At 39.3% G+C, this 25,738-nt stretch overlaps 1 long non-coding RNA gene across 1 annotated transcript in view; it reads right to left on the reverse strand.

The window, feature by feature from the left end:
* Positions 1 to 334: 334 nt before the first annotated feature.
* The window catches only part of LOC136845206 (uncharacterized), a 36,830-nt gene continuing 11,426 nt past the window's right edge, over positions 335 to 25,738 (reverse strand). Inside the window, exon 3 of the long non-coding RNA XR_010855108.1 lies at positions 335 to 2,766. This is a non-coding gene — a long non-coding RNA (uncharacterized lncRNA). The remainder of the gene's footprint in view (positions 2,767 to 25,738) is intronic.

Genomic DNA, 25,738 nt, shown 5'->3' on the forward strand with positions numbered 1-25,738 from the left:
CTCCCAATCCTCTGCTTCCTGCAAAGAAGGTTGATGTCCTGAAGTAGACAGAAGAGTGGGGTCCTGATCACTTCTTCTGGAAATGGAAGACCTCCTCTTACGCGATGGATGTACGTCGTCCCGTCATCAAAGAGTCACGTCCACGAACGTAGGAATACGGACATGCATCAGTCCTTGGTTGAGAAAGTTGTGTACGCAGACATGTGAAAACGAATGACGTACATGATCCCTTCCAGGAAAACGAGAAACAGAAGCACGAATCCTCAGTCTTGACAAGTCGCGTCCACAGACTTGGGAAGATCAACGATGTATGTGGGCCCTCCTAGGAGAATGGGACATGGAACGTTTCAGTCTCTTGTGAACTGTAGATTCACGGTCACTATCAGATCCACGTATGGTCCTAGAAACAGGTCTGGGATTAGATAAACGTCTGTTCCCAACTTCATGGACTGGCTAAGAACATGTGTGGAGGCAAAACTATCAGGCAAGAAATCCCTAATCCTTGCAGGCAAACAAGACCTAAATCGAGGGGAAGGAGAATGTCCTGGAGGTCTCGGAGCAACTGGACTTCTAACAAGGTTCCACCACCTTCGACTTCTTAACCGGAGCTTTATCATCCTTCTGCCAAACTTGTACAGAACGAGGCGGCAAAGAATGAACGACTGAAGTCTTCTTCTGAGAGGTTGTAGAACGATGAACATTCTCCACAAGATAAACGTGAGACAGAACTACGTCCGTGTAAGCAAACTGGAGACACGTCCGTGAGAAGAAGCTGATGAAGGCGAAACAACTCTTAGCTCATCAGAAGTTGAAGCAATAAAGTCCTTAACCCTCCGTCTAACTTGAGCACGAGCAGGGGGAGACAAAGACGACAATAATGACGAAGACGATGAAGAAGATGGAGACCTACGCCTTTTCTTCTCAGAAGTACTGCCATAACTTTCTCGAAAAACAGTTCAGTTAGTCCATCACAGTCTGTACAAAAACATCCGATGGACCAGCCACTGCAGATGACAATGCTATGGCATCTAAGGAGCAGACTGAGCCTGCTCCTTCATTGATGGAATTGCTGTGGGCAAGGGAAACGTTGACCCAGGATGATGCGTAGTGGGTATCGATGGCGTCCTGCTAGGTGGCACCACGAGACCCAAAGTGGAAGCTGGGTGGGGGTGGGGGGTTACTTCTAGGGAGCTGACACTGGCAGGCGTGAAGAGATGAAATGGGACAACAGGCCTTCCAGAGAGGGTGCCTCTGGTAGGCCTAAGGAGGCCCATACAGTAACATCTTTTGCACATTGGAGCCTGAAACAAAGGAATAAGATGGCACTGCCTCCTCTCTCCGAAGGGCAATATTCCCCCCTTGAGAGAGACGGGGCAGCATTATACATAAAATCACCTTGACCAACTCCCGATGTTTCCAAAGATGAATCAATGGAAGAAAAGGAGAAATGGCCTCAATGGATGACAAAGCAGTTGGTATAGGTCTGGATGAAGGGAAGCAGAAGCGTCCATTTGAGGAGGAGGAAATCCTTCCCAAGATGGAAGCTCCGACTTCCTTTTATGTTCCTTCTTCTTGTAGACTTCTTCCACTGCTCAACAGGCCGGGAACGACATTCCAGGCATGGATTGGTGATACTACAAAAATTAGAATGACACCTATTGCAAGTTGTATTTGAGTCTATCTCAGAGGTAGCCAGGAAGCGTGAACATGGGAACCATGGAACACCAGGATACATGCATTGATGCTCACGGGGACTTCTTTGGTTGATTAAAGGAATCAATGATAAAACCATGATACCCACACACACACACACAAAAACACAACACAACCAGAGAAAGGAATCAGGCTTAGGACAAAATCCAGCTGGGGGGAGAAAAGAAAAAGCAAACATCCACTCTCCAAGGCAGTTGAAGAAAGACTTAATACGTCACAAGATTCTAGCAAGGTCTTTGACCCGCTTCCACCTATCTACGTATCGGATGCCAGATGCCACAGACTCCTTGCACATACAATTTTTTATTATTTTTTAACCGGTTTCCAGCTGGCACCAGAAGATTTATCCTAATGTTAAGACCAAAGGTTTGTTCTGTGCATGAACAATTTTATTTTTACAAATATTCTAAGAGCTGCTGGTTCTGACAGTTTATAAACTTCAAATTAACTTTCACTATTTTCATTCTGGCATTTGTGCTAAATCCAAAACATTAAATTGCATTTTTTAAAACACCTATACCTGTAATTTTGGCTCCATCTGAACACCTATTTCTATCCTACCCAAGTAACACTTTTCCTCAGACTCCTCTCCAAGTTCATGGAACATTTACCTATGTTCCAGTCAGTAGCATAATTTCAGATTTTTCTTGGAGGGGGGCAAAGGTTTAGAACTTATGGTACGGGTGAGGTGGCAAACGAAGCGAGACCTATCTGCTGGGAGGGGGGGCTTAAAGCTGCCCCCCCTCCCCCAGAATTTTTTTTGGAAATTTGTATGCATTTTGAAGCTATATATGAGCTGTACTGAGTTAATAAAGCAGCGAACAAATGTGCCACACCAACCCACATATATTATTATTACTACTGTATCATTATTATTTCAAAGGCTAGGGAGCAAACCAAGTCTTAGGGGGGGTACATCAGTGTCTTGAGGGGGGGCAAGTGCCCAACCTAGCCTCCCGCAAATGATGCCCCAGGTTACAGTGCTAACCAATTTGTGTATTATTCATCTCAAAATACACCAATTACTTCATGAACTTGCAAGCAGTAGACCATCTGAAAAAGTAAGAAAAAATTAATAACATGGAATACTGAGACCTTTTTAAATTTAGTAATTATTAGCTGCAACCAGGCCTCAAGCCTCCTGTACACAAGTCTTTATTACTAAGAGCGACAAATGGGAGTCTGTTTGAATCTGCAGTGCTTTATCAAGAATAACTTACCTGAGCCAACTAAGAGCTATCATAAGCAATATTCTATAAACAATTTCAGCACAGAAGGGAAGAACATCTTATCAGTCATTTCCTCAAGCTGACACACACCCTCAACTACGACACTTTACTACAACAGTAAAACTTGGAAATTTTAAAAATCTCTAATATTTTGTTGGCATACAATTACTTCAATGAAATAATGCAAAAAAATTGGATGATCATCAAAGAGTCCATAAATACTAATTTAGGTCTTCACTCTGTACAAATGCCTTGAACACCAAAGTATTCCTGTAAAATGTAAGACTGTCTACAATTAATTAAAAAGGGCAGCAAACTGGGGGGTTAAATCATAAATTAACTAAAATAGATAAGAATTGACAGAGGTGGCTTAGGAACTAAAATCTCAAGGGCTAAATTCTCTGATAAAAGCCCAATTTACATAGAGAGTCACGTTCAAATAAAAATTCCAACCAACACACCCTAGTAGACTGTTTACTATGCAAAAATATAGTATTCATAGTTGTAAAACCTTCCATACAAGCAGTTATGGACAAGACCCAGCTTTGATTTTTCTGGAGATGTAAGAAACATTAACAAAAATGATTTCCCAGATCTGTGGAAGTAAACCATCCAAGGCATAACAATAATCCTTTCAAAATACAGTATCATAATAAAGGTACAGGTTGACCATCACTAATCCGGCATCACTGGGACCTAGAGGGAGCCGGATTAGCCATTTATTAGGCTAGAATACACGAAACACAGTAGCTAAGCACCTCATCCTAGAATTAAAATATCCCATAAATCAGTACAAGTTGGTTAATAAAGAAAAGACAATTATCAAATACAGGTAGTGCTCAAGTTACGATAATTCGACTTACGATATTTCAAGTTTACGATGGGGTTAGCAATTAATACCGATACGAAAATATTTAAGAAATATTTTTAGATTTCGCGCAGGCGCAGGCAGCGAGAGAGACCAACTTCTTTTCCTCCATCTCTTTATCCCATCTGCTAGTTAAAAAAGTAAAAGAGAATGATAAAAGTATTGTTAGTAACGTTATATTCTTGCGTAAATGTGTACAGCCATAAACCGAACGGGAAACTGTTGTTTTGCTAATAATCGTATCGGACAACTACTGTTGTGCTTGTATTTCAACCATCGTACGGTAATACACAATTACTGTAGTTATGTTACAAATGACGTTAAGTACTGTACAATAGGACTGAAATATTTTTTACACTATACACTTGTTCGCTTTGGAGAAAAGATTGGCAGGGAAATATACTGCTAAAGTAACTTTAAGCTGCAAGTTGTAGCTGAAGCTGAGAAAACAATATTCAAGCTTCTAATGACTATAAATTATCGTGCATCGGCAACATGGATGAAACTCGACCGTAAATAAAACTGGAGAGAATGTATTTTAATCAAAACTACTGGGCATGAAAGAATACAAATTACTACTGTTTTCACGCCGATAAAAGATAAATACGTAAAGCTCATATGATGAAATCAAGAGAAAATAGCGAATGGAATCTTGATTTTTTTTTTTTACTCAAAAAAACATGCCCCCAAAACGGCCAGCCGCGATTCCCGCAAACGTCATATATTAACGAAAAAATAGCTAAATTAATTTCACAACAAGACCTATTTAAGTTATATTTCGACTTAAAAACACTTCGTAGTCGAAATATAACTTAAATAGGTCTTGTTGTGAAATTAATTTAGCTATTTTTTCGTTAATATATGACGTTTGAGTATTCAGTATTGAGTATTCTGTTCATAGAATAAGGTGTTCTGTGTATTGTGTGTTCTGGATGTGGGAGAAAGGGGCTCAAGTTATTCTAAGATTTGAAGTGGCTAATTGGCAACTTAGAGGATAAAAACCAGATTACTGGACTAACAGGGTGTGCTAAGAAGTCTCATAGACAAGAAATCTCTCTCTCTCTCAAATCATAGAAGGGTATAAATTGCTTGCTCTCCCTAAATATGTAAGTTTTATAAAGCTCTCCCAAATGTATATTTGTGTATGGTCATAAAATACTTGTGTTCTTCAACCATTGTGTTTATATATTACCAAAGGAGTAAGGTACTGTGCTTATTTGCTTGTATTGTAAGTAGGTGAAAACTGAAGTGTTGTCTTTGAGAAAGTTTTATAAAGACGTGAGTTTACCTTTTTTTTTCTTTAAAGTGAATGTAATCTTTTGAGAGATTGACAATCTTTAATCATATTTTGTCATAGTGAAATTGCTGTTGGAATATTTCCATTTTTTGCATATTTCATTCTTATATGTGTGTGTGTGTGTAATTTCACAATGTTAACCAAAGGTTTGTGTTGGTGATTATTTGGAGTTTTGTTGGTGTTAATCTGCATTATTGAGATTTCAGTGCATACTTATTATTGAGATCTCAGTGAATACTTGTGTTGACTCCCCATGTATTGTTTTAGTGAACACTTGGGCTAATTGCAGATGTTCAGATTTATATCTAAAACTTGAGTGAAAGTGAATGGTTTGAATTTTACTTAAAGTGATTTCATGAAAAAGTTTTGTGACAATTTTGGTTAAGAAATATGTAAATCTTACACTGTTGTCAAGTAATAGTGAATCTTTTTGAGATTGTGAACTCTGCTTATAACTTTTGAAATTAGAAATAAATTTGTCTGTTTTAAGTTTTAAAAGCACAGAGTTTCATTTTGACCACCAGTGATTGGAAATATTTGTGTGTATGTACAAGGTAAGTGATATATCTGCTTGTTCACCTGACTTATCTAGGTGAAATAGAATCGGGGAAACAATTACAGTATTTGTTGGAGTGATGCCCTTTTTCCCCTAGTCTGTTTATAACTTATTTGTCACCTCACCCATAACTTGATAAATTTAGATTGAATTCTCAAGTGTTAAGCAAGTTTTAGGGGATGACTGTACCTTTACAGTATTCAGTCATAATATTTTTATGAGGTTTCAAGTGTCTGGCTGAAGTGAGGTAACTTTTTTGGTCTTATTATTTGTGTAATAACCAGGTACTTGATCACTTGGTGACAAAATATTTGGTGCCCAGACCTGGGAGAATTAAACAAAATATTTGGTGCCCATTGTCCGGGAAGAACTAAACACAATATCACTCTGGTTTATGGTTTATACTGGTGGTGTTAAGGATATATTTTGGTAGGAGAGTAACCATATAATTGTTTTGAAGTGTATTGTAAACTATTTAGTTGAATAAACTAGAGAAAATGGCTCTGTCTGAAGTTCAGGAACTTTTAGGTGCTCCAACCATCACAAAGTTACCTGAATCTCACCTGCCTAAGGCACAGTGGACTCTTTTAGCAGTGATATGTGGGGGTAATGTTACTAGTGATATGACTGAGGCACAAGTCAAGTGTGTTGCAATCCAGGCATTAATAAGCTCTGGTAAAGTAGATGGAGAGTTAAGGGAGGCATATGAATTCTTGAATGCAGCTGAGGTAGAATTTACAAATAAGTTAATGCAATAGAATGAGAACGGTGATGTAGAGGCAGAACTTAAACATTTAGAAACGAAAGAAAACTGGGGTAGACTTAAGGTTCTGGAATCAGAAGAAAAGTTACTTAGGCTGCAGATGCAGGCTGATAAAGAAAAAGAAGATAGAGAAAGAGTAAAACATGAAAGGGAATTGGAGTTAATCAGAGCTCAATCCATATCTGTAAACGCATATAACTATGTCCAAGGTAATGCAGACCCTGTGTTTGACATAGTAAGAGTACAGAAGTTAATTCCAAAATTTACAGAAGCAGCTCCAGATGAGTTTTTTGAGCACTTTGAAAAAGTAGCTACAGGTATGGGTTGGCCAGAAGACAAGTGGTCAGTCTTATTACAGAATGTTCTAATTTGTAAAGCAAGAAGTGCCTATTTAGCCTTATCAGCTGATCAGTGTAAAGAATACAGTGTACTGAAACACAAATGTGTTGCAAGTTTACCAGATGACCCCTGAATATTACAGTGAAAGATTCAGATCTTTGAAGGATGACAAGATGACTTTCTTAGATTATGCCTATAAATTAAGATATTTTAGACGACGGTTGGAGGCCGCTAAAGTTGTCTATGGATGAACTTGAAGAATTAGTAGTCTTAGGGCAATATCTAAGAGGAATTCCTGAACATATAAGAACTTATTTGAGAGAGTGAGAGGTGAAGAAACTTGATAAAGCTGCTACTCTGAGTGAGGACTATAACAATATCCAGCAAAAAGAATTATGATGTCAAGTACCAGAACCAACAATTCACAGGTTATAGGTCTCAGTCAAGTTTTAAGACCAGTGATGTGAGAAACCCTTCTAATAACTATATACTATTACAAAGCCAGGATATACCCCACAGCAGTGGAATGTTAAACCCTCACCTTCTAGTCTGTTCTCAAGACAGATGCAGAAAACTAATGTTTGCTACAAGTGTGGAAGAGTAGGACATTATAGTTGAGATTGTTATAAGATGCAACAGCAGATTAAGCCAGTTGGACAGGTGATAAGGGGTAACCAGGTAAAGCCAACTATAAAGAACAGTGGGAAAAAATGAAACGAGACAAGCAGAGTGCTTAGCAACTAGTGGAAATGCAACTTCAAATAGTGAATGGCTGAACAGTGAGGAGGCTTTTCAGCCGTATATCTATGAAGGTATGCTAGCAACTCCCTCTGAGTGTATAGGTACCAGTGAAGATATTATGTGATACAGGAACTAATCATAGTGTGGTAGTTCTTGGTACTCATCCCCAGTTGGAGAAGAATCTCACCGGAGATTCAGTTATTTTAAAGGGTATAGGAAGAGATTTTTTAAAGGGTATAGGAGGAGAGAAAGTAACTCCTATATGCCGCTATTGAAGGTGTGCACATTTTACTGGGTAATGAAGTTGGTGTTGTTCCCTTCATTCCCTGTCCTATAGTGACAGACAAACCATTAAGGATTAGTCCTACGGTAGAGATAGAGAAGAAAAACCCTCACCTGTTTCCAAGTTGTGTGACTACCAGAAGTATGATGAGAACTGAGTATAGAAGTGAAGAAACTGAGGATTTACCTGCACCAGAAGGATCAAGTTTAGGATCTTTGAGCTTAGAGGAGCTGTTTAAGGAGAGTGAAGTTTCCCCTAGTATCAGTAATGAAGAGATTTTTCAAGAAGAGGAGAATCCTGTTATTGGTGAAGAGACTCTGCGTAGCAGAGTTGGCAGACATTGAGAATTCAACCCTTGAAGTTGGACAAGTGACTAGAGAGAAGTTAATGGAACTGCAGGAGGATAAAACGTTAGCGGATTTGTTCTTAAGAGTTGTTGACCAAGAAGAGATGCAACAAACTAATACAGTACTTGTTATTACCTAAAGGAAGGATTGCTTTCAAATTTTAATTCCATATCCACTGAGGAAGCAAGTTGTAACAGTAGCACACGAGTTTGGACATATGGGAATCAGGAAGACTGTTGAGAAGGTTATGAAGTATTTTTTTTTTTGGCCTGGACTTCACAAGGATGTTAGTAAATTTTGCAGGGAGTGTCATACATGCCAGATAGCTGGAAAACCAAATTAAACTATTCAAAAAGCTCCCCTACAACCAATAGAAGTTAGATGAGAACTTTAGCAATGTGATAATAGATGTGGTTGGTCCGCCTCCGAAAACGAAGAAAGGACACGAATATCTGTTGACGTTAATGTGTCCAGTAACAAGGTATCCTGAGGCGATTCCTGTAAGAAGTATAAGTGCAAAGGTAATTGCTGAGAAGTTGGTGGAATTCTTCTCAAAGTTTGGAATTCCAGAAATTGTACAAAGTGATTGAGGAAAGAACTTTACCTCAAAATTATTCCAGGATGTGATGAACTTGTTAGGAGTGAAACAACAGTTATCTACCGCTTACCACCCAGAGACTCAAGGAGCCTTGGAAAGGTTCCACCAGACTTTGAAAATTATGTTAGCCAAGTACTGTAATATTAGAGTCGGGAAGAGAATGGGATGTTGGTTTACCTTTAATGTTATTTGAAGTTAGGAATGCGTATCAAGAAAGTATGGGATGTTCACCAAACGAAATGATTTTTGGTTGAGATGTGAGGTTCATTGAAAATTCTTGCAGAGTACTGGGAAGAAAATCAAGAGGAAGTCCAAGGAGAATATGTGAAGACCTTGAGGAAAAGGCTAAGAGAAATTAGAAATTTCTCTTTAAAAAACTTGAAGATAAGCCAAAAGAAAATGAAAAGGAAGTATGATACTAAGACTAAGCTAAGAAATTTTAGTGTTGGACAACAAATTCTAGTATTTTTACCAGTGAAAAGGTTTCCCCTTACAAATAAATTTCAAGGTCCTTATAGGATAACAGAAAAGTTAAGCGATCGAACTTATGTGACAAACACCAGGGAGAAGAAAACGACAGAGGAAGATACATGTAAATCTTTTGAAAATCTTTTGAAAACCTACTTATCAGAGACTAGAACCGAGATTGTGTTGATAACCCAAACAACTTCATCTACAGAGGACGATGTTGGCTACCAATTGGGAGCTGAAAACAAGATGAACAATTCTTCAATATTAGAAAATTTGGAGAACAAACTAAAACATCTGAGTGATGAACAAAGCAAAGAACTAAGTGAGAAGATTCAAAATTTCCCTGAGATTTTTACAGACATTCCTAAGTGTACCAACCTAACAAAGCATTAAACAAAGATCAGAGAAAATTCTAAACCACTCAAGCAAAGAGCTTACCGTGTATCACCCTTTCATCGAGATGTTTTGAAAAAGGAAGTCGAATATTTATTGCGGCACAGACTGGCAGAACCCAGTTCAAGTCATTACAGTTCTCCTTGTGTGTTAGTGAAGAAACCAGATGGCTTGTTTAGGATGTGTACCGATTGATTAACTGTGGGTTATCTGGCGTCAAAACTACCAGGGTCACCGACGCGGAATACTAAATGTGATCTTTTATAGTATGTTATAAAATTAAAATTCTGCTAAACAGCACTAAAAAAAAAAAAAAAAAAAAAAAAAAAAAAAAAAAAAAAACTACAATAAATAAATATATAAAATTCTGCTAAAAAGAACTATTAATAAATTTGATCCGATAAACAGTATAAATTAAAAAAAAAAAAAAAAAAAAAAAAAAAAAAAAATATATATATATATATATATATATATATATATATATATATATATATATATATATATATATATATATATATATATATATATATATATATATATATACATACTAAGACAGCACAGCTGTCAAATATATTTGAGAAGACCAGCTTCTTTGATAAAAGAGATATTATTAATACATATACTTTCTCCCAACAGTTTTGCCATGTTATAATTACCACCTGCTTCACTGCTATTTGATAAAAAAAGATTCCTAAGTTAAACGTGTATGGCCAATACGTAATCTACACAATACAACCTCCCACTTCCTTGGCATTAGGTCATATTTCCAAGGGTGTGTCTGACTAGTGATTTCTTTCATTTTATTCGGGCCTACTCTGTCCCACTGAAGTGCCCATAATTGCTGGATGGATTTCCATATAATATGGAAAGCATCACGATATGGAACAGGACATTTTCTGGGTATCAGAATTTGTGCTGCTAATTTGGCTAGCTGGTCTGCCTTATCATTTCCTGATATGTTCACATGGGCAGGAACCCAACAAAAAGAAACAATGCTTCCTCTACAATGGTACAAGAAGATCCACTGCAAGATCTTCAACACTAAGGGATGATCAGTATTGACTTCCAGGGACTCTAAGGCACTTTTAGAGTCACAAAATATTGTGTAGCTAGACACTGGGAGTGTTGCAATATGTTCCAGAGCTACTAAGATGCCATACAGCTCAGCTGTAAAGTTTGAAGCAACTGAAGGAAGCGCACCTCTTCAGTTAAAAGATTCACTAAAAACTCCATAACCAACGCCAGCATTGGATTTGGAACCATCGGTAAATATAAATCTTGTATCCATATGCTCTGAAGCATGCTCTAAAAATATTGCCCTCATTTCCTCATCAGATTTATCCCTCTTTGCTCCACTGAAGTACCTGCAGAATTTCACAGCAGGTAACTTCCAGACAGGAGTAATGGGATACACAAAAGGAAGTATGGGGATTTTTCCAATATTTGTATCCTCTAAAATATTTTTAATTCTATAGCTAAAAGAAGTAGGATACCTTGGATGATTTTCATAAAAACTGTTAAAAATATTTCTGTTTGCCACAGCAAATGCCAGAGATTTGGAAAGTCTTTGCACTCTAAACCAGTATCGAAGTAAAGATGACTGACGATAAAGTTCAAGGGGCATTTCTCCTGCATCAAGCCCTTTGTTAGCCGAACCGGTTGAGCTTCAGACTGTCGCTCGATGGACCGGAGTTCAATTCCCGCGGCCGGCTGATGAAGAGTTAGAGGAATGTATTTCTGGTGATAGAAATTCATTTCTCGCTATAATGTGGTTCGGATTCCACAATAAGCTGTAGGTCCCGCTGCTAAGTAACCAATTGGTTCTTAGCCACGTAAAATAAGTCTAATCCTTCGGGCCAGCCCTAGGAGAGCTGTTAATCAGCTCAGTGGTCTGGTAAAACTAAGGTATACTTACTTCTCCTGCATCAACTAGCAAACTAGATATTGGTGATGAACGAAAAGCTCCTGTGGCTATACGAATACCTGAATGATGAACAGAATCTAAAATTTTTAAGTTAGATGAAGAGGCTGAAGAATATACTTCACAACCGTATGACAGCTTTGATAAGATTAAGGTTTTATGAAGCTTTAGTATAAGATTTCTACTAGCTCCCCAGCTGGTATGGGACAGCACCTTCAAGATGTGTAGAGCTTCTAGGCACTTTGCTTTGATATGTTTGATATGGGGGACCCAAGTCATTCTGCTGTCAAAAATTAGGCCTAAGAAACGCGCTTGTTCTACACATGGGATTCTATGGCCATACAAATAGAGGTCTGGATCAGGATGTACTCCCCTAATCCGGCAGATGTGGACAGCAGTAGTCTTGCTTACAGAGATTTTAAAACCCTGTTTCTCAGCCCAACTTATTTTATTTATCGTTAATTGTAACTTTCTTTCGGCTACAGTCATCCGGGTGGCAGCAAAATAGACTGACAGGTCATCCACAAATAACGTCTTTAAGACCTCTTTTGGAATAACAGATGTAACACTGTTTATGGCCAGAGCAAAAAGTGTTACCCTGAGAACACTGCCCTGGGGAACACCACCTTCTTGGCACCTTTTCTCTGATAAAGTACTGCCAACTTTAACTTTAAAATACCTACGATGTAAAAATGATCTGACAAAGGTAATTTTCCTCGTAGACCACTATTATGCATTGTCTTGAGGATTCCATGTCTCCAAGCAGTGTCATATGCCTTTTCTATATCAAAAAACACTGTCACGTGGTGTTGTTTGGAGGCAAATGCTTCACAGACAGAGGTTTCATGTTGCAGTAAGATATCCAATGTGGAGTGCATTTTTCGAAAGCCACACTGAGAAGGTGTTAAGATACTGTTGTGCTCTAAATACCACATCAGCCTTACATTTACCATTTTTTCCATTAATTTACACAAACAGCAAGTTAACGCAATGGGGCGGTAACTTGCTGCATAGAGAGGATCTTTTCCAGCCTTAAGAAATGGTAACATGGTTGCCAATTCCCATATGCTAGGGTAGCTGCTTTCATCCCATATTCTATTGATAATGCTCATTATAAAAAGTTTTGTGTTCCTTGAAATGTGTTTAAACATTTCATAAGGAGTCTCATCTGGGCCAGGGGCAGTGTTCTTGCTCCTGGCTAAAGCAGTCAAATTCCCTTCCAGAAAAAGGCATATTGTAAGATTCACTTTTGTTTGATGAAAAATCGAGTACCTGTTGTTCTTCCATCATTCTGAAATGATGTCCTGGAGACCTATCTGATTTTTCAGAGACTCGAGCGAAGTGTTCAGAAAATATATTACTAACTTCTGTGGCATCAGTGACATGATTATTATTTACTTTAAGGACTGGAGGAGGGTTGGGTGTAAATTTACCCTGAATTTTTCTTATTTTCTTCCAAATGCTGCTGACTGGTGTTCTGCTGTTAATAGAGGATACATATCCTGCCCATGATTGTCTTCTGGCAGCTTTCATAGCTTTTCGAAATCGTGCCCTACACTGTTTATAAGTGATGACATTATCCACAGTGCGATGTCTACGGCACTTGGTCAATGATGACCTTGTAGCTCGATGCAGCAGCCTTAATTCTTCTGACCAACATGGAACTGGCCGTCTCCTGAAAAGTCCTTTAGTTCGAGGAATTGAATGTAAGCCTGCAGTATGGAAAGTTCCACTGAGTAGATCGATGGCATCATCTACACTTGGGAAATCTTTGGCATCCCCTTCCAGCTCGCTCAAATCTTTGAATTTTTTCCAATTTGCTTTCTCTAAGCACCATCGTGGTGATCTTGGGATAGGTGGATCATCATTGGTGCTGATTATAATGGGAGAATGGTCACTGGTATGCCAGTCATCACTTGTTCTCCAACTAAAATCAACACAGCAATTAGAGCTACAAATTGAAAGGTCAATGCAGGAGACAGTACCAGTCTGAATGTGATAATGGGTAGGTTCTCCAGTATTAAGAAGGCCTCTATCTTCATTTTCTACAATAGATGACATCATATTCCCTTTTTGGTTTGATGTTACATCTCCCCACAATGGATGTCTGCTGTTGAAGTCACCAAGAAGAAGAAATGGCTCTGGTAGCTGCCACATTAAGGATATTAAGTCCTCTCGGGAGACATGACTATTGGGTGGATTGTAAAGGGAACATATAGTATATTGCCTTCTTAAATTAATCCATACAGCCACAGCTTGAAGTGGAGTATTTAGTTTTACTTTGTAGTGTGGAGTATCTCGACGGATGTAGATGAGGGATCCACCGTGATTTCCCACTTCCAAATCAAATTCAGTTCTGAAGTGAACATATTCCCTAGGACAACCTAGCATGGTCTCTTGTAAACATAACCCAACAGGGGAATGCTCATAGAGCAAGAGCTTCACTTCCTCATACTTTGCTCGGAGTCCCTGACAGTTCCACTGAATTATGGAAGTGAATTTATTTCTGTCTGGGACCAACAGTATGGTTCCTTTTTACAAGATTGGGAGGGTTCTTTTTTCTTCTTGGGGAGGGCAATTTAATGGGCAGTTTTGTTGGCTTCTTGGGGGGAATAACCACCTTGAAAGAGCCAACATCCTTTCCTTTAGTGTCTTTGACACTGAGGGGTTTTTTAGTTTCTTTTCTCTCCGTCTCAATCGAGACGGAGAGAGCAGAGGTCTTCTTTAAAGAGACCTCCTCATCTATCTTGCTATTGCTGGCAGTAGCCAGCTCTGCCTTTAAAGAGGCAGAAGCGCCAGCAAGGACTGGCGCTGGGGGACCAGCATCTGCTGGTTTGTCCTCCAAAGAGGAGTTGGCACCAACAGAAGCTGGCACCGGGCCAGCGAGTGCTGGCCCCGCCTCCAAAGAGGCAGATGGTGGAGGGTGTGTCTCAACTGACACTTCAATTTTTCTTAGCTCTATGTTGATGTCTTCCTTGTTGGTTCTACTGAACCTTGTCTTCGGATTACCATCATCAATAGATTCTGATGAATCTGTTAGGCATCTTTTCAGCGATTCTTTTTTTGACTCTACCTTTGTGCTTCTTATTTTGGTTACTTAATTTGTCTCTTTCTGTTGGTTTCTAAGTTTTGCTACTACTGAGGCAAAATTTAGACCAGGTCTTACAATCTTAGCTTTTGCTCTCTCTTGCTTCCTTAAACGTTATCCTTTCCATCACTCTTAATGCCTGAATTTCTTTTTCAAATAAATATATGTCACACTGTTGAGATGATGATGCATGTCCCTCACCACAGTGAACACATTTAGGTTCCCTTGTGCACATACCATGCTCATCATCTCCACAGTTGACACAAACCGCAGGATTTTCTTGTATTTTCGACCGGCACGTCTGAAGGGTGTGTCCGAAACGTTGGCAGTGGAAACACCTTCTGGGCCTCAGGATGTACTGTTTTATTTTGTATCTATGCCAGGCTGCAGAGACATACTCTGGGAGTCTTAACATAATGAATGTCAATATCAAGGTAGGTTGAGGTATCCAATCTCTATCCACCTTCTTTGTGATCCTGTTCACCTTAATTACACCCTGATCTTTCAATTCATTGGAAAGCTTCTCCTCAGAGAAACCCATTAGCTGAGGGGCATAAATCAAACCCTTGCTGCAGTTCAAGCTGGAGTGGGGAGTGCACTCCACTGTAACTCCCGCAAGGGCCGACAAACTCATCAACTTCATGCTTTCCTCTGAGGAGATACTCTCTACTAGGAGCATATTACTGTTCTGAGGAGATATTTTCGGTTGTCTGCCACAGCATTTTACAATTTCCCTGTTTACCTCAAAAATATCAATATTGTCACCATTAAGCTTCAAATTTAGATATTTTTCATATGAGTTGGGTACAAAGACCCCAGGAACTATTTCATACTTCTTGCTTTTCTTTATTGCAAATGGTTCCAGTGTGACAATACTGGAACCAGATGCTTTTGTTGGGGATTCCTGGCTGTATTCCTTCTTGCCTGGCATTGGGTCGTCAACCGTGTCTGATTGTCATTTGGCCCAGGGTACTAATTTCAACATGGGGACCTTCCATGAAAAAAAAAAAAAAAAAAAAATTGCTGGTGAGCACCGAAGAGGCACCATTGACTTTTCATGGGGCCCTATTCTCAGCTAACGACACCAGTAGGAACTGACTCCCAGATGTCCACCCCTTACCCTACCCAAAAAGGGATAGCACCAACATACCAGAGAGGCACAAGTGTAAGCCTAACCCGCTTGTTGGGACCGAGACTATTACTAGAATGCAATCATCCCCACTCTGACTATGTTGGTGGGCATACCGGAAAATATGCCGGGAGTCCTACCCGTAATAATAGCCCACCCCTGGAATCCACGGGCTGATCTCAGGGATAGTTCCGCCTTCAGGGTGTCAATATGACATCATACTAACACCCTTCTGGTCCAAACATCATCGGATTGGGTGACGCTCCCAATCACAGTTCCCACATTTAGCTTCAAACATGAACCCCAATCCAAGGTATGATGCCCTTTCCTTTCACACAGACAGGAAATTTAATGAAGGTGGAAATATCCACACTATGTAAGCCAAAGAGTTGGAAAATATACGTATATACATACATATATATATATATACACATATATGCATATACATACATACAGTACACACACACACATATACATATATAGAAGCGGTAGTCATAGCAGGTGGATAGGAAGATGGAAGAGAATTGAAAAATAAGCTGGAGGAAGAAGTAAAAAAGGAGTAGAAGAAAAAGAGGACAGAGAGAGAGAGAGAGTCAAACAGGGGGAATGATTTCCCCTCGTTCGAGAGCCCCCTTGCCCGTCGCAAATCTACAGCATGAGAAAGAATATTCTATGCTGGAGCCATGTGACTACGTCACGGCAGTCTCTCACTAAGGGGGTAGGATGTGTACCGATTATGGTAAACTGAATTCCATCAGTGTAGCTGATAATTATCCCTTACCACTTATTGATCAATTACTTGATATACTTGGCAAGCCAAAGTTGTTTCTAAAGTGGTGGAAGAGTTACAAAGATTTGTGAATATGCCTAGAGTTTACTGCTTATTTTGTGCAAGTTTTTCAGCCATAGTAATTCCCCCGATTGTTTGTATAATTTGTATAATCTTGTTGCGTAAAGAGAACATTTTTGGAAGGAGCAGTGTAATTGTAGATTATTTATCCCGTTCCGAATTATTGGATTTAAACCCAGGTTAATCTTGTGGGGGGAGGAATATTATGAGTTTGTGTGTGTTTTGATTTGATGTCTATGATTTTGAGATGTCTTTATTTCTTACAGATGTCTCGTGTTCTATATTTTGATATAATCTTCAGCTATTTCATATGTTTTGAGGTGACTTTGTAACGTATAATCATTCATGTTTATAACACACTGTGTTCGTGGAAGTTAAAAGTTTAAATGCTGTAGAGAGAGAGAGAGAGAGAGAGAGAGAGAGAGAGAGAGAGAGAGAGAGAGAGAGAGAGAGAGATATTTTGAAACATTTTCAGATAACCCCATCTTGTGTTAACATAGCTGGGTGGGAGTATTGGACGCCACTTCGCTTATCTTGACGAGATGACAGCTCGCAAGTCCGAATGCTTATTACATATTTGTTGTGTGCCTGTTCTGAAATTATTATTTTTCTCTATGCCTTATTATGTGTTCCATAATCTGAGGAGGAGGAAAAGGGAGGGAAGGTAGTCTGACAAGTTGACAGGACTTTTTGAGCCAGATCGTTCGCAAATTTACTTCTATTTACCCAGGTGTCCAGCCTAAAGGGCGGATGCTGTCAATCATACAGAAAAGAGCTCTGGCATGTTTCCTCTGAGCCTTGGAATACTGTGAGTATTCAGTATTGAGTATTCTGTTTGTAGAATAATGGATGGATGGATGTATGAGTTTTAGGGCAAAAGCCCAGGCACTGGGGCCAAAGAAGCCATTCAGCGCCGTAATGGAAACTAAATAAATTATATTATGAAAAATGAGTTAATGAGTGTATGATGAAGATGGTTCATAGATAAATTACAATATGATAAATGAATGAATTAATGAAGAAAATGCTTAATAAATAAATATATATATATATCTATGATGTGATTAATAAAATATAATTAAATTTTATTAAAAATGTTTATGGACGTTAAAAAGGGGATGAGAGCAGAAATATCTGCTTCATCTCCCAAAATATCACAGAGGGATTTACCTCTAAAATATCTCTCTCTTTGGTTAAAATATCTGGGGCAAGCAACCAGAATGTGCTCCACTGTTAGCATCTCACCACCGCAAGCACACTCTGGGAGGCTGCCCCTTCTAAAATAAACTGATGGGTCAAATAAGTGTGCCCAATCCTCATTCTGCTTAAAACTATTTCTGTTCGTCTATCCGACTGGAAAGACGAAAGCCACAACAATATACTATTTCTGATTTTTCTATACTTTCTATTATTGGCAAGAGAAGAAGTCCATCTTTCTTGCCATTTGTTTAAAATATAAGATCTAAAAGGACCTTTTAGGTCTGTATGAGGCACTTTACTAAAGGCTGTTTCTGAATAGACACTAGCACCTTTCGCTTCCCTATCTGCCATCTCATTTCCACAAATCCCCACATGAGAAGGGACCCAACAGAAAGAGACAGATTTACCCAGATAATACAAATGGAAGAGCGATTCCTGAACTTTTTGAACTAATGGATGGAAGCTATTGAATTTTTTTATTGCTTCTAAAGTGCTTTTGAGTCCGAGTAGATGACGAAATTAGTGTCGCTACTTTCAAAAACTATATCCAGGGCAGAGACTATGGCTGTTAGTTCTGCTGTGAATATGGATGCAAAGTCAGGTAGTTTAGCTGTATATGCTGTATCACCAAGGATAACTGCACAGCCAACACCACTATCCGACTTTGATCCATCAGTATAGATTTTTGTCACATTAGTATGGGCAGTATCGTGCTCCAAGAACTTTCCCTAATCTCTTCCTCAGGACAGTCTTTTTGTTATATGCTTTTTGCACACGGATGCTGCTGGGATAAGCCATGGAGGAGACACAGGATGTTTCACTTCCATGACTTTCTGGGATTTAAGATGACTATCCCTAACATCTTCATTTAGTCTAATTTGGAATGGTCTAGAGGCTCTTGTACCAGAAAAGACCCGTGAGTCTGCTTCCCTCAGCACTTGGAAGGAGGGATTTTTGGGAGCACTTTTAATTCTAGCCATGTATCTTAATCCTAGTTCTTGCCTCCTTAGATCAAGGGGAAGTTGGTCTGTATCAACATATATGCTTTCAACAGGCGAAGTTCTAAAAGCTCCTGAGCATATTCTCAGCCCCATATTGTGTACAACGTCCAGTTCCTTCAGCTTGGTTTTACAAGCTGAGGAATAAATCTGACAGCCATAGTCTAGCTTGGATCGACACAACGAGTCATACAGTCTCAGCAGGGATTTTTATCAGCTCCCCAACTAAATCCAGAGACAACCTTTAAGATATTGAGAGATTGTTTAACATTAGTCTTTAAGGCATTTATGTGGCTGGCCCATGTCAATTTCTGGTCAATGGTCATTCCCAAAAATTTTACTTCCTTTTCATAAGGAATGATAGATCCTTTTAAACTAAGGGTGGGAACCTCTTCCACACGCTGGCACCTAGTAAATCTTACAGAAACTGTTTTCGAGGAAGAGAATTTAAAACCATTCTCATCAGCCCACTTTGTAATAGCATTAACAGACCTTTGCAAATGTTTACATACTGACGAGGCATCATATCCTGTGCAGTATATTGCAAGGTCATCAACAAAAAGCGAGCATTTAACAGGTGATGATATTTGTTGCACAATACTGTTTATTGCAACTGAAAAAAGTGTCACACTTAACACACTTCCTTGTGGAACACCCTCCTCCTGCACAAAAGGTTGGGAGAGTGTGTTGCCCACTCTAACCTTAAAAAATCTCTCTGTTAAAAAGGAATATATGAATTTAATCATTCTTCCACATATGCCCATTTTGTGCAATTGTTTTAAGATGCCAATTCTCCAAGTAGTGTCATATGCTTTCTCTAGGTCGAAAAATACCCCGATAGTCTGACATCGTTTGGCAAATCCTTGCTGGATTTGATTGGTCAGCCTCAGCAAAGGATCAAGGGTGGAACGATTTTTCCTGAAACCAAATTGAAATGGAGTTATTAGTCCTTTAGTTTCCAGGTGCCAAACTAATCTGGTGTTTATCATTTTCTCCGTCAGCTTACAAACACAGCTGGTAAGAGCTATTGGTCTATAGCTGGTTGCTTGGGAAGCGTCTTTATTAGGCTTTTTTATGGGGACAATTATGGATATTTTCCAGTCCTTGGGTAAAATTCCAGTTTCCCATATTTTGTTTATAATCTTGAGTAGATACTTTTTGGCATCATCTGGGAGGTGTTTAAGCATTTCATATAAAATTGAATCACCCCCGGGAGCTGTTGATTTCAGTTGAAGAGAGTGCTTCCCGAAATTCTCTTAAGGAAAATTTGTGGTTGTATGGTTCAGATTTTCCCGAATCAAATTTCAGAGTCATTTCAGCCTTCCGAATTCTCTGAAATTCTAGAGAATAATTATCAGGGCTGGAAACTTGAGAAATGTGTTTTCCCAGCTCACTGGCAACTTCAGTGGGCTCTGTGATCAGAGTGTTATTGACTTTTAATGAGGGTAATGGTGACGCAACAAATTTTCCACTCAGTTTCCTAATTTTTGCGCCACACCACTCTCAATGGAGTTTTGGAATTGATTCCATTGATATAATAAAGCCAACTCTCTCTTTTGGCTTTCTTATAAAAACGCCGCTGCTTGGCTAACGCACGATTATAGATTAATTTAGACTGAGGGGAGCCACTAGTTTTGTATCGTCGGTAGCACTTCCTAGTGACTTTCCTCAGAGTACCACATGTCTTATTCCACCAGGGAACTGCAGGTCTGCGAGGTTTACCTTTTGTCTTAGGGATCGAGCCCTCGGCACTCTTCAGAGTGGATTCAATGAAGTAGTCATAGGCATCCAGGTGAGAATGAAATGACTCAAATTCCTTATCTAGATTGACTCCTTGACTGAACTTGTCCCAGTCAGCATCCTCTACCTTCCACTTAGGTAATGTTTCAGATGGGGCATTTACAGCATATTTCAGATGGATCGGGTAATGATCACTGCCATTCAAATCTTCATTAACAGACCAGTTAAAGTCAAGGTGGATATTTGTTGAAGAAATACTAAGGTCCAGTGCAGAAAGATGATTATGATGAATATTGTGGAAGGTCATTGACCCATTATTATATAGTGCAACATCATTCGTATCAATAAGGTCCTCAATTATTTTCCCTTTGCCGTCTAAACACTGACTTCCCCAAAGGGGGTTGTGGGCATTAAAATCTCCTAATACGAGAAAAGGAGCGGGAAGTTGGTTAATCAAGGACTGAATATCTCCAATGTTAAAAGAAAGGTCTGGTGGGAGGTATAGTGAGCAGACCGTGATCCTCTTGTCTAAGATGGCAGACACTGCAACCGCTTGGAGAGTTGTATTTAGTTGTATTGTGGAGTGCTGCAAAGACTTATTGATAATAATTGCAGCACCTCCATGAGCACGACCACCAACTGGGAGTAGAATTAAACATGGCATAATCAAGTCCAGGGTTGTAAGGAGAGTTTCCTATCATTGTTTCTTGCAGGCATACGATCCCTGGGCTGAATTCATTCATTAAAACTTTAAGATCTTCAGAACGGGCTCTGAGACCTTTGCAGTTCCACTGGAGGATGTCGTAAGTGAATGTAAAAAAGTTAAAGTACTACTTCCCACTCACTGGAGGGGAAGTGCCGATCCTAGGTTGGAGAGGAAAGTTCTCCTTTATCAGAGGTGGTTTTGATCCCTTTTCGTCCTTGTTAAAGGTCAGGGTTTTGGCTTACCATCAGATTTTGTGTTATGCCTTTGATGGTCAGGGTGTTCACTGGTCTTCTGAATATTGTTGTTGCTGTTGCTTTGAGTCTTAGGACGGCATGACTGGTAAGCACTCACTTGGCTTTGGGCTTTATATACATTTGGACTCACCTTTCTGGGTGGGGAGATCTCTTCCAGCACACTGAACCCATTTGATGTTTTTATTATAAAACCCTCATCACTGGGGGATGTGTTCCTTGTGCGCTTTCTTGTGGAAGCAGCTGCTACCTTATCCCTGTTGTTAGTGGTAGTAACGACCGAAGGGTTAGAGTTTGCTCTCCTTATTTGGGGCTGTTCCTTCGATTCTTTCTTGGTGGGAATGTTCGCATATGTTTGCAAGCTTTGTTTGGGTGCTGAATCTCCTGCCTTTACTTTTGTTTCCACTTTGTGGTGTAGATTGTCCATGCTTTTTGAAGTGCAGTGTTTGGTACTAGGCTTCAAAGTACTTCGTGATTCAGGGTTCTGATTATTGTTTTCGGCCGATGTAGAAGCAGGTTTCCAGAGCCTACTAGTAGATGTTATTGGAGGCTTTGCTTTATTAGGATTCTTCATCAACCTTATGACAGAAGCATAAGTGGAGTTGGCACTTCTATTCGCTGCCATTACCACCCGCTTTGCTGCACTAAGGCTGATGTGTTCGTTGTCTGCCACTGCCAGCACTTCTTCTTCGAACCTGTGCCTGGGGCAGGTCCTAGAATTTGGAGTGTGGTCGCCTTCGCATTGAAAACAGTACCGGGCTGCTTCACACTCAGGGTTGTCATGCTCTACAGAGCATACAGAACATCTTTTTTTATTAATACATGAGATTTGAATATGGCCGTATTCGTAACATTTACGGCATTGTTTTGGCTTTCGTTTGTATTTTTTTACCTGCATCCTTTCGTGGCCGACGATGAGGGTGTCAGGTAAATAACTAGAGGAGAAGGTTAGTAGGATGGCTGCATCGCCTCCCAGTTTTTAACTTGGTATATGCAAGGGGGGCATCGTTTGAGAATTTCCTCCTCATTAAAGGCATGAAGATCTCTAGAGTATACCACCCCTCTTAAAGTGTTAAAGAATTTATGGGACGCAATATGTTCAATATTCCCATCTTCAGGTGGTTTGAATTTGGTTAACAATACTGCTTGCGTCTCGTTTCCTGCTTTTATTAATAAGTTCTTCCCATACCTTTTCAAATTTCCGATGGGGATAGTACCCACTTTGTTCTCAATGCATTCGGCACCTTTTATGAGATTATCCCTTCCCTCCTTAAAGCTAGCAACATGCCAAATTGGGGGGGGGAGTGTTCTGCTGCATGGAGACGATTCACGTTCTTCATCCTTTGGTACAAAATCAAATAGATCGTCATTCACATTTCTCACTGAAAACACCTTCGTGCTGAGTACTGCATCGTTGAGGACATGGCCATGTAATTTCTTCTGAGCCTCATATGCTTCCTGGGAAGAAGAGAATTTAATATAAGCAGAAAAAGTCCGCTTGTCTTTTCTAGAGTCAATTTTATTCTTTCTACTTTTCCAAATTGCTTGGCTACACTGAACAAGCATTCATAGTCCAATGATAGGCTAATGTTAGTGCAATAGAGCACTCTATCTAAGTCAATTCCACCAGTTTTGATACCTCCCTGGTGTCTCGGAGTCTGGAGTTAGTCCAATGGTCGAGCTCGTGTCCATGTCTACGCCAGAAGTCGTTTCCCGTGCCAGTAAGTCGCCAGATCCAGGAGGGAATACATGAGGCCAAATCCATTTTGAGAGAGCATTTTATATACTGCTTGGTTATATCAAGAAGGCACCGTGGATCAGTCAGGTATTGGGATTCTCCGCCAATGGCACAAGTGAGAGTTGACTCCCAATGGTCCACCCCATACCCTACCCTGACGGGATAGCACCAACACGCTTTCAGTGGCCCAGGTATAAGCCTATCCGCCTGCTGAGAGCTCTGCCCCCCACCAATGGGGACCGACTCCCCACTGTAAGCATGTTGGTGGGCTTCCGGACAAAAGCCAGAGTCCCATCCCAAACACCAGCCCCTGGATTCCGATGGGCTGATGCCTGGAGATGGTTCCGCCCTCAAGATAGCAATGGGAGGGTCCCATCACTACCTCTTGGATCCAAACCATGTCAGGTGGTGACTTAACCACCACAACTCCCACAATTAGCTTCAGATGCCAACCCCTCCCAAAACACGGTCCCTTCTCAGACTCACCTAAGCAGCGAAATTTTTGCAAAAGTGGAAAATTCCACATAATTAATCCAAAATGTTAATAAAAATGTGACATGGAGGAGAAGGATGTAGTAAGAATGAAAATTTCTAGAAAGAAGAGATAGTTCTGACGAATTTAGTTGGATCGGCAGCAGAGTCTCAAGACTAGTGGAGAGGAATCCCAATCAGGTGTCAAGACCCTTCTGCTGGTCCCTAAGCCCCCTACCCACGACAAGGGGTCAGAATCTAGGGGGTGTTTGTAGAATAAGGTGTTCTGTGCATTGTGTGTTCTGGGATGTGGGACAAAGGGGCTCAAGTTATTCTAAGATTTGAAGTGGCTAATTGGCAACTTAGTTTGAGGATAAAAACCAGATTACTGGACTAACAGGGTTAGTCTGCTAAGAGGTCTCAAAGACACAGGAAATTCTGTCTCTCTCTCTCTCTCTGTCATAGAGGGGTAAAATGGGTTGCTCTCCCTAAATATAAAAGTTTTATAAAGCTCTCCTAAATGTATATTTGTGTATGGTCATAAAATACTTGTGTTCAACCATTGTTTATATATTACAAAAGGAGTAAGGTAATGTGCTTATTTGCTTGTATTGTAAGTAGGTGAAAACTGAAGTGTTGCCTTTGAGAAAGTTTTATAAAGATGTGAGTTTGGCTTTTTTTTTTTTTTTTTAAAGTAAAGGTAATCTTTTGAGAGTGATATAATCTTTAATTCATATTTTGTCATAGTGAAATTGCTGTTGGTATATTACCATTTTTTGCATATTTCATTCTTATATGTGTATGTGTAATTTCAAAATGTTAACCAAAGGTTTGTGTTGGTGATTACTTAAGAGTTTTGTTCGTGTTAATTTGCATAATTGAGATTTCAGTGCATACTTATTATTGAGATTTCAGTGAATACCCATGTTGACTCCCCATTTATTATGTTTTAGTGAACACTTGGGCTAATTGCATTTGTTCAGATTTATATCTAAAACTTGAGTGAAAGTTAATGGTTTGAATTTTATTTAAAAGTGATTTCATGATAATTAAGTGTTGTGACAATTTTGGTCAAGAAATATGTAAATCTTACACTGTTGTCAAGTAATAGTGAATCTTGAGATTGTGAACTCTGCTCATAACTTTTGAACTTAGAAATAAATTTGTCTGTTTAAAGTTTTAAAAGCACAGAGTTTCATTTTGACCACCAGTGATTAGAAATATTTGTAAGTACAAGGTACGTGATATATCTGCTTGTTCACCTGAGACTTATCTAGGTGAAATAGAACCAGGGAAACAATTATAGTATTTGTTGCAGTATGCCCTTTTTCCCCTAGTCTGTTTATAACTTATCAGTTGTTACCTCACCCGTAACTTGATAAATTTAGATTGAATTTTCAAGTGTTAAGCAAGTATTAAGGGATCACTGTACCTTTACAGTATTCAGTCTTAATATTTTTATGCAGTTTCAAGTGTCTGGCTGAAGTGAGATAACTTTTTTGGTCTTATTATGACTAATAACCAGGTACCTGATCACTTTGTGTCAGTACTTATAGTCAATTAGTTAGTTATAAATGATTTGTTTAACCAAACCTCTGAACCCTTTTAGGGTTCTTCTCAGGCTGGGAAAAAAAAGGTGGGGGGAAGAATACATAAAAAATTAAATAAAACATGAAAAAATTAAAACAAAAAATCAAGGGAAAACAGGGAAAAAGGGAGAAAAAAAGGGAGGAAAATTATATTTTATTAATTTAATTTTGTTTAAGATGATAATGATGTTAATTGAAAAGTTATTACCTTCAGCTAGAATATCCTTTACTGATTTATTTTGTAAATAAGTATTTCTTTCATGCTGCCATCTGGGACAGTCAATCAAGACATGTTTGATTGTTATTGGGATGTTACATCTTTCACAAGTTATTGGATTTGTGTGCGGAGTTGACATCAGATGACCATGTGAGAGTCTGGAATGTCCTATTCTGAGTCTTGTTAAAATGACTTAATTCTTTGTTTTTGGGTAGAAGAATGCCACTTTATAACGTCGTTCT

Source organism: Macrobrachium rosenbergii, chromosome 13, assembly GCF_040412425.1.
Source record: "Macrobrachium rosenbergii isolate ZJJX-2024 chromosome 13, ASM4041242v1, whole genome shotgun sequence".
NCBI lineage: Eukaryota > Metazoa > Arthropoda > Malacostraca > Decapoda > Palaemonidae > Macrobrachium > Macrobrachium rosenbergii.